Here is a 16738-nt window from a genome sequence, read left to right as displayed (position 1 = left end):
GCACCATGCAATACGTGCCCTCCTTACTACCATCACCAATCTATCCATTTTGAACCTAAAGACCACAGTGGAACTACGTAAAAAGGGATGGAATACCATCTTTGCATGTGGGCCTACTCAAAAGAAAGCTGGGGTACCAATTCTCATATCAGACAGTTGGTTTTTAAGCTGAAAGACTATGATTTAAAGACAGAAGGGCACTATATTATTACGAACTGCCCAAAGGATGTATCGAACAAATTGGATATCTGACAATTATAAATATATATACCAACATAGGAGAGCAACAAGATACACAAACGCTCTTAACCAGAATAAAGAGACATATAGATAAAAATACATTAATAGTAGGGGACCTCCAGCACACTATCAGAAATAGACAGAACACCCATGCAAAAATTGACGAAATGAGGCTTTGAATGCCATACTCGATGAGTTGGACCTCATAGATATATATAGAACACTACACCCCAGAACCAAAGAATACTCATTCTATTCTAATGCTCATGGAACTTTCTCAAGAATAGACCATGTTCTGGGACTCAAAACAGGTCTCAACTGACACCAAAAGACTGAAATTATTCCCTGCATGTTCTCAGACCACAACTTTGAAGTAACACAACTCAACCACAAGGAAAATTTGGAAGAAACTCAAACACTTGAGGTGGGAAACATCATAAGGAATGATTAGATAAGCAGGAAAATAAAAATCAATTTAAGCAATTCATGGGGAGACCAACAAGAATGAAAACACAATGGTCCAAAACCTGCTGGATACTAAAGGCAGTCTAAGGAGGAAATACATGCAAGCCTCACTCAAAGAATATAAATATAAAAATGGGTTTTATATTCTCACCTCAAGAAAGCTGAATAGCAACAGACAGGCCTAATCCATGCACAAGGAAGAGTTGACCAAAGAATAGGCCAGAAAACAATGAATTAGAAGCCAGGAGTACAGTAGAGCATATCAACAGAACTAAGAGCTGGTTCTTTGAGAGAGGGAATCAATAATTTTGACAGACCACTGGCAAGACTTATCAAAACAATAGAGAAAGGACCCAAATTAATAAGGATATGAATGAAAAAAAGAGGTCACAATGAACACCGACAAATTGGAAGGATTGTGGAAACTTTTATCTTTGCTTTATTTCAATAAATTAAGCAATCTGGAAGAGATGGGAGACCTTCCTGGAAACCTATAAACTACCAAGACTGAAACAGGGAAGAAATTGATTTTTAAACAGGCCAATTAATTATGAAGAGATTGAGTCAGTGATAAACAACCTTCCAAATAACAAAACTCCAGGCCCAGACAGTTTTCGAATTCTACCAAACATTCAAAAGAAGAAATAATACCTATTCTCCTAAAGCTATTTTCAAAAATAAGAAACAAAGGAAAGTTACCAAACTGATTCTATGGGAGGCCAATATTACCTTGATCCCCAAACCAGAGCAAGAACCCATCAAAAGAATTCTGAACCGATTTCCTAATGAACATGGACGCCAAAATCCTCAAGAAGATCCTGGCTAATAGAATCCAACAGTGCGTTAAAAGGATTATCCATCATGACCAAGTGGGATTCATCCCTGGGATGCAAGGGTGGTTCAACGTTTTGCAAAAATCGATCCGTGTCCAAAGATTTTATCCAGAAGGAAAAAGCCAAAAATCATCGATTCTCTCAATAGATGCAGAAAAAGCATTTGACAAATACAAGCATCCTTTCACGATTAAAAACCCTTCAGATGTAGGGATAGGGCATTCACTCAATCTCATAAAAACCATCTATGACCTACAGCAAATATCATTCTCAATGGAAAAGCTGGAAACCTTTCATAAGATCAGGAACACGACAAGATGCCCACTCTCACCATTATTATTCAACATAGTACTAGAAGTCCTTGCAGCTTAACAATCAGACAACAAAGGGTTAAGAGATTTTCAAATGTGTTTAAAGAAAAGAAGTCAAAATGCCTCTCTTCGCAGATGACATGTGATACTCTATATGGAAAACCCAAGCAGAATCCACTCCCAAACTATTAGGGTTATGAGAGCAATTCAGTAATGTGGTGGGATACAAAAACAATGCTCAGAATTCAGTTGCATTTCTATACACGAATAATAATGAGACTGAAGAAAGAAGAAATTAGGGAATCCATCCCATTTACAATAGCACCAAAAACCATCGTTGCAACATGAATTAACTTGTTGTAGAGACATAAAGGAGATCCTTATGTCCTATTCTAGAAAACTATAAATCACTCTTGAAAGACATTGAGGAAGACACAAAAAAGATGGAAAAATATTCCATGCTCATGGATCAGAAGAATTAACATAGTTAAAATAAACCATGCTACCCAAGAGCAATCTAAACTTTCAATACTTAATCTGATCAAAATACGATGACATTTTTCAAGGAACTGGAACAAATAGTCCTCAAATTTGTATGGAACCGAAAAGGCCCGAATGGCCAAGGAATTGTTGAAAACGAAAAACAAAGCTGGGGGCATCATGTTGCTGGATTTCAAGACTGCACAAAGCTGTGATCACAAAGACAGCACAGAACACAGCACAAAAACAGACACATAGACCAAATGGAACAGAATAGAGAACCCAGGCGTGGTTTTCTGGCTCTTTGGGCGCTGATCTTTGATAAAGCAAGAAAACACATCCGGTGGAAAAAAGTCTCTTCAATAAATGGTGCTGGGAAAATTGGACAGCTACATGCAAAAAGAATGAAACTGACCACTCTCTCACACCATGCACATAAGCATAAACTCCAATGAATGAAAAGACTACGATGTGAGACAGGGAATCCATCAAATCTATAGGAGAACATAGGCAGCAACCTCTACAACATCGGCCAAAGCAACATTTTCATGACACATCTCCAGAGCAGAGAAACAAAAAAGTTAAAATGAACTGTGGACTACATCAATATAAAAATCTTCTGCCAAGGAAACAGTCAAAGAAAAAACTAAGAGGCAGCACGAGATGAGGAGGAAAGATTTGCAAATAAATACTACAGATAAAAGACCCAGGCATCAAAGATATCTACAAAGAACTTCTCAAACTCAATATCAAAAACAAAATAAACAGATCATAAAATCGGTGGAGAGGATATGAACAGACACTTTTCCAATGAAGACATACAAATGGCTAACAGACACATGAAATAATGTTCAAAATCATTAGCCATCAGGAAGATTAAATCAAACCACACTAAGATACCACCTTATCCATGAGTTAGAATGGCAAAAATTGACAAGGCAAGAAACAACAATTGCTGGAGAAGATGTGGAGAAAGGGGGATCCCTCCTACATTGTTGGTCGGAATGCAAGTTGGTACAGCACTCTGAAAACAGTGTGGAGGTCCTTAAAAAGTTAAAAAGATGAGCTACGTGACCAGCCATTGCACTACTGGTATTTTAGTACAGATGTAGTAGGAAGAGAAGGAAGGGCCATATGCACCCCAATGTTCATAGCAGCAATGTCTGGCTAAATGTGGAAGGAGCCGAGATGCCCTTCAACAGATGTGGATTAAGTTGTGGTCATATATACATTATTGGAATATTACTCAGCTATCAGAAAGAATGAGTTCTCTGCAACATTTGCTTTTTAACATGGACGGCACTGGAGAGGAGACTGTGCTAATTGAAATAAGTCAAGCAGAAGTGATTATCATATGATTTCTCTGTATCTATGGAACATAAGGGTAGGAGATGGTAGGGGAAGAAAGGGATAAAGAAAGGGGATATCAGGAGATGAAGCATGAGAGACTATGGACTCTGAGGAAACAAACTGAGGGCTTCAGAGGGGGAATGGGGATGTAAAGGCTTATGAGGTGATGGGTAGTAAAGGGAGGGCTACTGTACATGGTGCCTTGGGTGTTATACACAACTAATGAATCATCGGGCATCGAAACTTAAGGATGTAATATGGTGGTAACCCAATGTAAAAAAATTTTTAGATGAATGGAATTATTCACAGAGCTAGAACACACAATCTTAGAGTTTGTGTGGAACCAGAAAAGACCCCAAATAGCCAAAACAACCTTGAAAAAGAAAAGCAAAGGTGGAGCATCACAATTCTGGACTTCAGCTATATGACTGGCTTATAGTCAGCCAAGGCATTATATAGTACTAAAAGCACAAAAACAGAGCACACAGATCCAATAGAACAGAATAGAAAGCCCATAAATGGACCTACAACTATGGTCCATAATCTTTGACAGAGCAGGAAAGAATATCTGATGGAAAAATGACAGTCTCTTCCACAAATGATGTTGGGAAGGAAAATTGGACAGCCAAATACCACAGAAGGAATAGAAACTGGACAGGTACATTTTTTACCATAAACAAAAATAAACTCAAAATGGATGAAAGACCTAAATGTGAGAGAGGAAATCATCAAAATCTAGAGAAGAACACAAGCCGTGGCCTCTTTGACATTGGCCATAGCAACCAACTTCTTATTAGATGTGTCTCCTGAGGCAAGGGAAACAAAACAAAAATTAAACTCTCAGGACTACTCCAAAAGATAAAAGTGTCTCTTCTACACAGTAAAAGGGAAACAATCAATAAAACTAAAGGGGCAACCCTTTGGAATGGGAGAATCTTATGTGCTTTGAAGCAATATCCAAGTGATTAATATCCAAAATATATAAAAAAACTCAATTGGATGATGAGAGTAAGGAGGCACATGACATGAGCGAGCACGAGGGCATTATACACGGCTGATGAAATATCGAACTCTGCATGGAAAACTGTATATTGGCTAACTGAATTTAAATTTTAAAAAACCCAACACTCAAAAGATGAATAACCCTCTTGAAAAATGGACAGAAAATATGGATGAACATTTTTCACTGGAAGACGTACCAGATGGCCAATAAACACATGAAGAGATGTTGTACGTACTGATCATCCGAGAACTTACAAATCAAACTACAGAGCTATCACCGCTCTGTATAAGAATGGCTAAAATTAACAACACAAGAAAATAGCAGAGTATTTGACAGAGGATAGCTGGAGAAAGAGGAACCATCTCATACTGTTGGTGGGAATGCAAACTGGTGCAGCCACTATGAAAAGCAGAAGTATGAAGTTCCTCAAAAGTTAAAAGTAAGAACAAGGCTTATGATCCAGCAGTGCATTAGTAGGTATTTACCCGAAGGATACAAAAATACTAATTTGGAAAAAGATACATGCACCTGAAGTTATAGTAGCATTATCAACAATAGCCAAATTATGGAAACAACCCAAGTGTCCATTGACTTATGAATGGATTAAGAAGATGTGGTGTATATATTTAATGGAATATTATTCAACCATAAAACTGAATGAAGAAAAATCTTGCCATTTGCAACAACACAGATGGAGCTATGGGAGCATAATGCTAGCCAGGAAATAAGATCCAATTAGAGAGAAGGACAATTTTCATATGTTTTCACTAATAGGTGGGTAAGAAACAAAACAAATGAGCAAAGGGAAAAAATGAGAGAGACAAATGAAGAAATAGACTGTAACTGTAGAGGAAAAAGCTGATGGTTATCAGATGGGAGGTATGGGGTTGGGTTAAATAGATGATGAGATTAAAGTGTACACTTATGATGAACACTCAGAAATGTATAAACTTGCTGAACCACTATATATTGTACGATGAAATTAATATATCATTGGGTTGTTAACTATAGGAATTAAAGTTTTAAAAATTTAATTTAAAAAAATTTTCAGGGGGCGCCTGAGTGGCTTTGTGAGTTGATCGTCTGCCAACTGGCTCAGGCGTGATCCCGGCGTTAAAGGGATCGAGTCCCAGCCAGAGACTCTTCCGCTATGGGCACAGCTGTTCCATCTCCCACTCCTGCTTGTGTTCCCTCTCTCGCTGGCTGCCTTTCTCTCTCTCTGTCAAATATTAAATAAAATCTTAAAAAAAATTTTTTCAAAAGACACCATAAGAAATCTATAGATCAACAATCCTTATGAGAAGAATGCAAAAATCATCAATAGCAAGTACTGGTAACCAAACTGGAAACTAATATATCAAAAGGAATATATACCATGACCAACTGAGATTTATCTCAGGAATGCAACGTGGTTCAATATATCAAAATCAGCATAATTACACATTAGTGGGCGAAAGGAAAAAATGTGACCATCTCAATAGATGGTCTGATGGCGCTTTTAAATAAACTAGAAATGAATGGAATTAGATAAGAACTTCTTCAACATGATAAAGAGGCGGTGTTTATGAGAAATGCTGCAGCTAACAATATACTCAATGGTAAACTGAAATCTTTCCCTTATGATCCAAGAAAAACACAAAAGGATGCCTGCTTTCATTACTACTGGCAACATTGTACTGGATGTTCTAGCCAGTTCCAAGAACAAAGAAAAAGAAACCAAGAACATCTAAATTGAAATAAAGCTATCTCTATTTGCAGATGACATGCTCTATATAGAAAACAGCCCAAAAAGTCCGTGAGAAGTCTGAAGTTAATAAATGAATTCAGCAAAGTTGCAGGTACAAGATCAGGACACAAAAATCAGTTGTACCTTTATACACTTGTAATGAACAATCCAAAAGGAAATTAAGAAAACAATTCAAGAACATACCTGGAATTAATTTAAGGAAAAGAGGTGATGTCATTTGCAAATATCTTCTCTACTCTGTGGGTTGCTGGATTTTGTTGACTGTTTCCTTTGCTGTACAAGTTTCTTTATCTTGATGAAGTCCCAGAGTTGTTTTTGCTTTTGTTTTCCCTTGCGTTTAGAAATCTTTTGCAGAAGTTGCTGTGGCCAGTATGAATTCTGCCTATGTTCTCTAGGATTTTGATGGATTCCTGTACATTTGAGAATCTTCATCCATTTGAGTTTATCTTTTGTGTATGTAATCATGCAAAGAGAATGGTCCAGTTTCATTCTTTGATATCTTAGCTCTCCAATTTTCCAGCACCACTTATTGGAGAGACTGTCTTTTTTCCATTGGACATTTTTTCCTGATTTGTCAAAGATTAGTTGACCATACAGTTGAGGTCCGACTTTGCACAGTCTCTATTCTGTTCCATTGATCTATGTGTATCTGTTTTGTGCCAATACCATGCTGTGCTGGTGATCACAGCTTTGTAATACTGAAAAGCGAAGTCAGGCAGCTTGCTGGTACTTTGCAAGCTTTGTTTTTCTTTTTCAACATTCCCTTGGCTATCAGGTTCTTTTCTGGACATACAAATTTTAAGATCATTTCTTCCAGCTCTTGAAAAATGTCAATGACTACTGGCGGATGGCATTGAAAGCGTGATGGTGCTCTGGGCAGCATAGGCGTTTCCCAATATTTATTCTTCTGATCCATGGCAATGGAATGTTTCCCATCTTCTTGTGTGCTTCCACTCAATTTATTTCACAAGTATTCTGCAGTTTCTAGAGTATAGATCTTTTACCTCTTTGATTAAGGTTTATCACTGAATATCTTATGGGTTTGGGTGCTATTGTAAATGGAGATCGGAATTCTTTAATTTCTCTTTCTACAGTTAGATTATTTAGTGTATAGGGAAAGCAATTGATTTCTGTGCATTGATTTCTATGCTGCCCACATCACTGAATTGCTGTGTGAGTTCTAATAATTTGGGGGTGAGTCTTTTGGAGTTTCCACATAAAACATCAAAAGCTAAAAATGAACTTTTGGGACTTCATCAAGATAAAAAGCTTCTGCACAGTGAAGGGAAACAGTCATAATACTAAGAGCAACCCACAAGAATGGGAGAAGATATTTGCAAATGACACTTCAAGATAAAGGGCTGGTATCCAAGATCTATGAAACTTCTCCAAACTCAACACCCAAAAAACAAATAATCAAGTAAAAAAAATGGGCAGAAGATATGAACAGACACTTTTCAATGAGAGAACCTTCAAATCACTAACAGACACGTGAAAAAATGTTCAACATCATTAGCCATCAAGGAAATTCAAATCAAAACCACATTGAGAGATACCACATACACCAGTTAGAATGCTTCAAAAGATTAGCAAGGCAGAAAAAGCTTAATATGTTGGAGAAAATGTGGAGAAAGGGGAACCCTCTGTTGCACTGTTGAGGTGGGAGTGCAAGTTGGTACAACCACTTCAGAAAACAGTGTGGAGGTCCCTCAAAAATTTGAAAATAGAACTACCCTATGACCCATCAATTGCACTGTGGATATTTACCTAAGATACAGATGTAGCGAAAGAAGAGGTCATATGCACCCCAGTGTTCATAACAGCAATGTCCACGATAGCCAAACTGTGGAAAAGCGAGATACCACTTCCGTAAGCGGGCCTATGGATAAAGATGTGGTCAAACATATACAATGGAATATTACTCAGCCATCAGAAGGATGACCACACAACATTTGCATTGACAGATAGAGACTAGAGAGGAGATTATGCTAAGTGAAATAAGTCGAAGCAGAAAGACAATTATATGGTTTCACTCATTTGCTTGAACATAAAGGAATATCAGGGAGGACATTGGGGAGAAGGAAGGGAGAATGAAGGGGAGAACGGAGGGGGAGATGAACCATGAGAAGACTATGGACTCTGGGAAACTGGGAGCCTTTAGAGGAAGGGTGGGGGGATGGGTAGCTTTGGTGACAGGCATGGGAGGCACATATTGCATGAGCACCTGGAGTGTATCATGTTGTAAACAATGAATCATGGGAACACTACATGAAAAACTGATGTACTGTATGGTGACTAACATAACATAATAAAAAAACTACATACCCATCAATAATTACTTTAAATGTAAATTCCTTGAACAAATTTTAACGCCATGGAGGCAAATACTGACACTAAAATTGCATGAATATTGATGCAGGATGAAGAGGGGCTGAAATAAGTGAAGCTCTTTGTGATTCATGGTTATTAGAATTAATATTGTTTAAATGTCCATGCTACCCAAAGCAATCTAGAGATTCAGTGCAATCCCTATCATAAGTCCAATGACACTTTTCACAGAAATAGAACAAATAATCTTGGAATTTTTATGTGAAGCTTTTAAATACTCAAATAACTTAAAAATCAATCTTGAAAAAAGACAACAACTAAAGAAGGCATCATATTTCCTGATTTCAAGCTATATGTATTACAAAGCTATAACAAATATAAAAGGCAATGATTTTTGCCGTTTGTAACAACATGGATGGATCCTAGAGGGTATTTTGCTGGGTGAAACTGGAAAGATGTGAAATGAATACCGTGTATGAATACCCAGTTTTCTTCTTGTAATTGATTTCTAATTTCATACTGTGGTGGTCATAAAGACTAGCCACGTCTATTAGACTCAATCTTCCTTTTTTTACTTCAATTTTTTTCTTGAATTTATTTAGGCATTTTGTGACCCTGAAGTGTGATCTATTCTGGAGAATGTTCTGTATGGCTTGCATAGGAAGAAAAGAATATGTAGACTGCAATGTTTTGGATAAAATGTTCTATATTTATCTATTAAGCCCACCTGACCCTAATGTGTCATGTAAAGTTTGGTGTTTCTCTACCTTGATTTTTACTGCCTGGATGAATTACCTATCAATATAAGTGCAGTATTTAAAAATACCCTATTATTGTGTTGCTGTCAGTTTCTCACGACTGTTAACATTTAACCTTTATATATTTAGATATTCACACTATGTTTGAGTGCACAAAAATATGGCCCCATGAATGTTATATCTTTTTCTTAAGTTATGACCATATCTATTATATAATATTTGTTCTTTTGTCTTTTTGTTACAGTCTTTGTTTTATATTATTTTTAAAGATTTTGTTTATTTATGACAGAGACACAGCCAGCAAGAGAGGGAACACAAGCAGGGAGAGTGGGAGAGGAAGAAGAAGAGGCTCCCCAGCAGAGGAGGAGCCAATGGGAGGCGCTCTCAGATCTCGGGACCTTGGGATCACGCCCTGAGCAAAAGCAGAACAAACCCATTTTTAGAGCACACAGTCTTTGTTTTAAAGTCTAGTTTTCCTCTATATGGAGATATTCCTTTCGACTTTCTTTTTTGTTTTCATTTAAATGGTATAGTATTTTTATCTTTCAACTGAATCAATGTAATCTTTTAGAATCTAAAAAGTGTGATATCTTTGCTTGAGCACTTATAGAAGGATCTTATTATTTTTTTATCATTTGACTTACTATTTTCTTTTAATTTGGAGAATTTAGATCCTTTATTTAAAATAATTATTGATAGGTGCGTTACTTGTTTGCCATTTTTCTTAATTGTTTTCTGGTTGTTTCGTAGTTCTTCTCTGTTCTTTTCTATTCTCTTATTTGGTCTCTTCTACTTCTTAATAGGTTTGATGGTGTTATTTAGTGTAATTATTGAGCTCTTTTCTTTTTATTTTTGTATCTATTGTAGTTTTTATTTTGTGGTTACCATGAGATTTAGTGTATGTTTGACATAAAAACAGACACATAGATCTACAGTGACCCTAAATGTGAAGATATGGGTAGATAGATGATAGATAGATGATAGATGGATAGGTAGATAGATAGATGATAGATTAGAAATAAAAATTCCCTTCAATAAAAAAAGTTTAGATAGATAACTACAAAGGCACCTGGGTGGTTCAGTTGGTTAAGCATCTGCGCCAGCTCAGTTCACGATCTCAGGGGTCCTGGGATCCAAGCTATATCAGAGCTCTATGATATTAAAAGTCTCACTTTCTCCCTCTCCTCTGCCCCTTCCTGCTTTACTCTCTCTCTCAATAAATGAAAATTTTTAAAAAAGGAAGATGTAAAGGATGCCTGGGTAACTCAGTCAGTTAAGCATCTGCCTTCAGCTCAGGTCGCCAATCCTAGCGTCCTGGAATGAAGTCCCATCGGGTTCGCTTGCTCAGTGGGGATCCTGCTTCTCCCACCTGCCTGCCACTCCTCTGTGTTGTGTGCACACTCTCTCTGTATCTCTCTCTCTCTCTCTCTGACAAATAAAATAAAATCTTTTAAAAGATAGATAACTACCAATATTGGCTATCCATCTACAAATATATCTGGAAAAAATAAAATGGTTGTAAGAATTGGTTTACTTTGAGGGTATTGCTAGCTTGGGAGATCATCAATTCTGGGTCATCATGAGGAAATTACAGCCATTTTCATTTCCACAAAGGCGTTACAGTGACAAGACTAATCTCCTGGTGGTGCCAGAGACTCTCTGTTAATGCCTTTTACCTACTGACTCCTATCCTGATGAGGTCCTTTGCAATCAATATCTAAGATACTCCATATTGCTTCTCACATCAGCTCTGCTGTAACCTCAGAGGAGTGATGAAACTCATGTGTTCTACCTAACACAGGATGTGGAGCAGGTCTCCAGCCTATGCAACAGCATTCAGAACAAAAGTAGACATTATAAGATTGAATATAAGGAGTCTCAAGACACTCTATAACCACAGGCCTAGAGTATAACCAGGATATTTAACAAATTTCTGTATCTCTGTGGGATATGGAGATTATGAGGCTGAATAGGTTATGTTTTGAACATATTACAGCCCCCCCAGAAAAAAGAAAAGAAAATAAGGAATGGAAGAAGATACACCACACTAATACTAATCAAAGAAAGCTAAAAAGTGGCTATAAATTTCAGACAAAGTAGACTTCAGAGCAAAGAAAATTATCAGGGATAAAGAGGCATTGCATGATGATAAAGGGGGTGATTCTCCAAAAAGACATGTATAATACTTAATATGCATGCACCCTAACAGCATAAACTTTCAAATATGCTGAAATAAAACGCGATAGAACTGCAAGGAAAGTCAAATGAAATCCCTTGTATTATGGTTGAAGACTGGCATTTCATCTAAAAATGGTTAGAATCAAGGCAGAAAATCGGTAAGGACATAATTGAACTCAACAGCACTCAATGAACTGATTATATGATGATATTATATCTAAATATTTCAACCAACAATAAGTTGGAGAAGCTGTGAAAGATTGAAGATAAAGTATGTGTATGAAGGGTGGGGTAATTGATGTAAATATCACGAGGAAGCAGGATAGAATGAGATCCAGAGCTTAGTGGGATACACACAACAGGAAAAGCTATACCTCTCCTCTGGTGAGACAGAAAAAAAAAGGGAGTAGATAGCCAGTTCAGATGAATTGAGATTTTTAGGTGGTAAGGGGAGGAAGTTGAGGGAGGTCTTACCTGACCATCTCCATGTTCACAGGCAGAGTGGGAAACAAAGTCAACTTCCATGTGTGAAAAGAGGATGATACGGAGATAGAAGAGATTTAAGAAGTAGAAACACAGAATAGCCACTAAGAATTTCAAGATGAAACTACTAGGACATACAGGAGGGTTGCTCTACAGCTAGTTGAAACCTGGAATGAAACTATAGTTCTAATAGCTCCAGAATTGAAGTGTGTGTGTGTGTGTGTGTGTGTGTGTACCTTGCTGCTACCTGCATGTATTGTTTTTTTCAACCTGAGTGTTGAATGGAGAAATGGTGAGAACTTGGACTTACCCTGGAGTTGCATTTAGGGCAGGTGTAGCAAAGGGAAGTGGAAATATATAGTAAGAATAGACTAAAGGTCAGAAGTTCCCCAAGCTTCCCAAGATGGAACCCTGAGGAACATCAAAATGGAAAAGGGTAAAGCTTAGAAAGAGGAATCATTTTACAAAGTGCTAAATGAGAAGGAGGAACAGACAGAATCCACTGGTGTCACAAAAGAAAAAGTCCTGAAAACTCTAGCATTTGGAAAGCCTTCTGGATCATGTAGTCCAAACCTTTAGTGTGGTAGATGAAGAAAGTGAGGCCCCAAGAGGGGAAGGGACTTGCATAAGGTTTTTACACACAATGGATGGTGATGACAAGCTAAACTAAAAAATTCAGGATGTAAGCTTTTACCTCTGTCCCATGCTCTTATTTACTCATAAGCACTTGTATCTTTTTATGCCTTTTACTTTAAAAGTAATATATATATTTTCTGTGAAGATGATTTGGAAAACTCAAAAGGATAAAGAATAATTACAAATCATAATATTACTATGTTATTTTATAACACATTTGTGCATATGTGGTAGTTTTTAAAACAAGTTCAAAAATTCTTTAGGCATTTGGCCCATCAAAAGTAAAATCTAGTTCCCCTCCTCTGAATATGGCTGGGTGACTTGCCCCTCTAAAATAGAATGCAGTGGATATGATGTTGCATGACTCCTGAGGCTAGGTCATAAAATCAGCCATAGCTTCCACCTGGCTCACATGGCTCACTCTCACGCTCTCTCTCTCTCTCTCTCTCTCTCTCTCTCTCTTTCTCTCTCTCTCTCAGACATCACTTGTTCTTGGAACACAGCCATCAGGCTATGAGAAAACCCAGGACACACGGAGAAGCCATGCGTAAGTGTTCCAGCTGAAAACGTTAGCGAGTTTCTAGCCAGCAACAGCATCAACTGCTTGAACATGTAAAAAGGAGGAAGCCTTTGAGGATTCTGCATCTCCAGCCGTTGCCTGACTGCCACTTCTACAATATGAAGACTGTGAGCAGGAAGCATGTAGCTGAGCCCAGTGTCTCAGTCTTGAGAGATAATAATAAATGATTGCCATTTTACACTGCTAAGTTTATTATACAGTGTTGAATAATCAATATAGCAAATTTTCTTCTGTGTCGTTTAAGAAATGCATATACATTTAAAAACAATAATGGAGGGTACCAGGCGGCCAACATTGGGTGGACCATGCAGCTCTTGATCTCAGGGTTGGAGTTCAAGCTTACATGTTGGGTGTAGATATTACTTAAAATATAAAAATAATATTTAAAAAAAACAAATTACAGCATTGGAATTGCGAAAAAATATACTACTATTTAATATTATACTTTTTTCTCACCTTGCATTATTTGTGATCATTTAATGCAACATTAAAATTTTCAACCAGGTACACAATATTCTGTGCTGGGCATTTTCAAATATATATAAAAGGTTTTTGTTAAACAATTATTTTCAGTTTTTACTATCATATGTAATATTGCAGTGAAAATTCTTGCATCTCTACCTTTTTAATGTTTTTTTTACATTACATTATGTGTGTTGAATACTTTGCTTTTTCTGATCACATCCCTGGTTTCTGATGTATAAAAGTTTGAGGATTCATTAGTTGCATATAACACCAGTGCACCATGCAATACGTGCCCTCCTTACTACCTTTTTTTAAAGCATGTTTATCTTGTTATTTGAATAACAAAACCAACACAGGTTAACTGAAGAGCAATTCAAATGCAATACAAAAGTTCCTAAAGTTACATTGATATGTTACTTTACATTCCTCTCCAAAGCTATCACATAATGTAACCACTGTGAAAATCTAATGTGAATCTTACACTTTTTCCTTCGCATACACACAATGCCTCTGACTTATATAGTATGAGTTTATTTTCTTTCACAAAAATAGAGAGTAACATAAGCTTTCTGCTTTTACCTTACAATGTGTCATAGAGCGGCCTTCCAAGTCCAATATCACTATTCCTTTCAAATACTACATAATAAAACATATTATAGATACACCATAAATAATATAACTAGTTCCTTCTCATTGGACATTCAGGTTGTTTACTATTACAAAAATATCTCAGTAAACATCCTTGTACACTCCCTATACATACTATGGCACTTTAATTTCTGACAGTTAAGCTACCATAAGTGAGATTTCAGGTAAAAAGAGCATATGAATTTTCATTTAATAAGCATACAATTGGAGGACTCTTATTAAATATGACAGAATTAAATACATGCTTTATTATCTTCTAAAACTGCACTAAAATAAAAAGGAAATGAGTTTTTAAGAAGGGAGTATGAAAATCCACAAAACAAAAGAGAACAGAATGAAACTAGCAACAACAAGATATGTAATACATTACATTTGTCATGTTCAGTTAGTAACCGCTGGTATCATAGTGGTTTTTGATGTAGTGTTCAATAGACCATTCGTTACATATAACACCCAGTGCTCATCACAGCACATCGCCCTCCTTAACACCCATAGCTTGGCTACCCTATCCCCACCCCTTCTCTTTTCTGACCCTACGTTTGTTTCCCAGAGTCAGAGTCTCTCATGGTTTTGTCTCCCTCTCTGATTTCTGCTTGCCCTTCACATTCAGTTTTCCCTTCTATTTCCTATGGTCCTGCGTGCTACTCCTTACATGTTCTTTTTTTTTTTAATGATTTTTATTATATTATGTTAGTCACCATACAGTACATCCCGGTTTCTGATGTAAGGCTCGATGATTCATTAGTTGTGTGCTGCTGAAAGTGCACCATGCAATACATGCCCTCGCCTTACTATCACATCACTGGTCTATCCCATTCCCCAACCTCCCCTCTGAGGGCCTGCAGTTTGTTTCTCATAGTCCATAATTCTCTCATGTTTCATTCCCCTTCTGATTACCCCCTTTCTTTATCCTTTCTTCCCCTACCAATCATCTAGTTCTTATGTTCCATAGATGAGAGAAATCATATGACAGTTGTCTTTCTCTCTAGCTGACTTATTTCATAGCATTATCTCCTCCAGTGCCGTCCAGCATATTTGCAGCAAATGTTGAGAACTTCCGTTCTTTCTGATAGCTTCAAGTAATATTCCATTGTATATACCATATGGACACAACTTCTTAATCCAGTCATCTGTTGAAGGGCATCTCGGCTCCTTCCGCGATTGCGCTATTGTGGACATTTCTGCTATGAACATTGAGGTGCATATGGCACTACCCTTTACTAGTGTGTATCTTTGGGGCAAACACCCAGTAGAGCAATGGCTGGATCATAGGGTAGCTAATTTTAACTTTTTTAAGGGACCTCACACTGTTTTCCAGAGTGGCTGGCACCTTGCATTCCCACCAACAATGCAGGAGAGGATCCCCTTTCTCCACATCCTCTCCAACAATTGTTGTTTCTTGCCGTATCTATTTTTGCCATTCTAACTGGCGTAGGTGAGTATCTAGTGTGGTTTTGATTTGAATTTCCTTGATGGCTAATGATTTGAACATTTTTCATGTGTCTGTTATACGACTAGCTATGTGTCTTCATTGAAAATTCATCTTCTGTCCGGCTTTTTTGTTTGTTTCGCTGACCTTTGCACTATTGAGTTTGAGAAGTTCTTTTAACCAGATCTTGGATACCACTCGCTATCTGTAGTGTCATTTGCAAGCTATATTCTCCCATTCCGTGGGCTGCCTCTTGTAGTTTTTCTGACTGTTTCCTTGAAAAGCTATTGCAGAAGCTGTCTTGATGAAGTCCCAGGAATTCATTTTATCTTTTGTTTCTCTTGCCCTTGGGGATGTATCATTAAAAAGGTTGCTTTGGCCAATGTGCGTGGAGTTTGCTGCCTATGTTCTCCTCTAGGATTTTGATGGATTCCTTTCTCACATCGAGTCTTTCATCCATTTGGAGTTATGTTTGTGTATGGTGTGAGAGTGGTCAAGTTTCATTCTTTTGCATGTAGCTGTCCAATTTTCCCAGCACCATTTATTGAAGAGACTGTCTTTTTCCACCGGATGTTTTTCCTGCTTTATCAAATATTAGTTGTCCAAAAGGCAGGGTCTCCATTCTGAGCTCTCTATTCTGTTCATTGGTCTATGTGTGTCTGTTTTGTGCCAGTACCATGCTGTCGTTGGCGATCACAGCTTTGTAGTACAGCTTCGAAATCTGGCATTGTGATGCCAGCTTTGTTTTTTCCTTTTCAACAGTTCCTTGGAGATTCGGGGCCTTTTCTGTTTCCATACAAATTT

The sequence above is a fragment of the Ursus maritimus genome (assembly GCF_017311325.1).
Source record: "Ursus maritimus isolate PB19 chromosome X unlocalized genomic scaffold, ASM1731132v1 scaffold_X1, whole genome shotgun sequence".
NCBI classification, from domain to species: Eukaryota; Metazoa; Chordata; class Mammalia; order Carnivora; family Ursidae; genus Ursus; species Ursus maritimus.
This window is presented reverse-complemented; position numbering follows the sequence as displayed.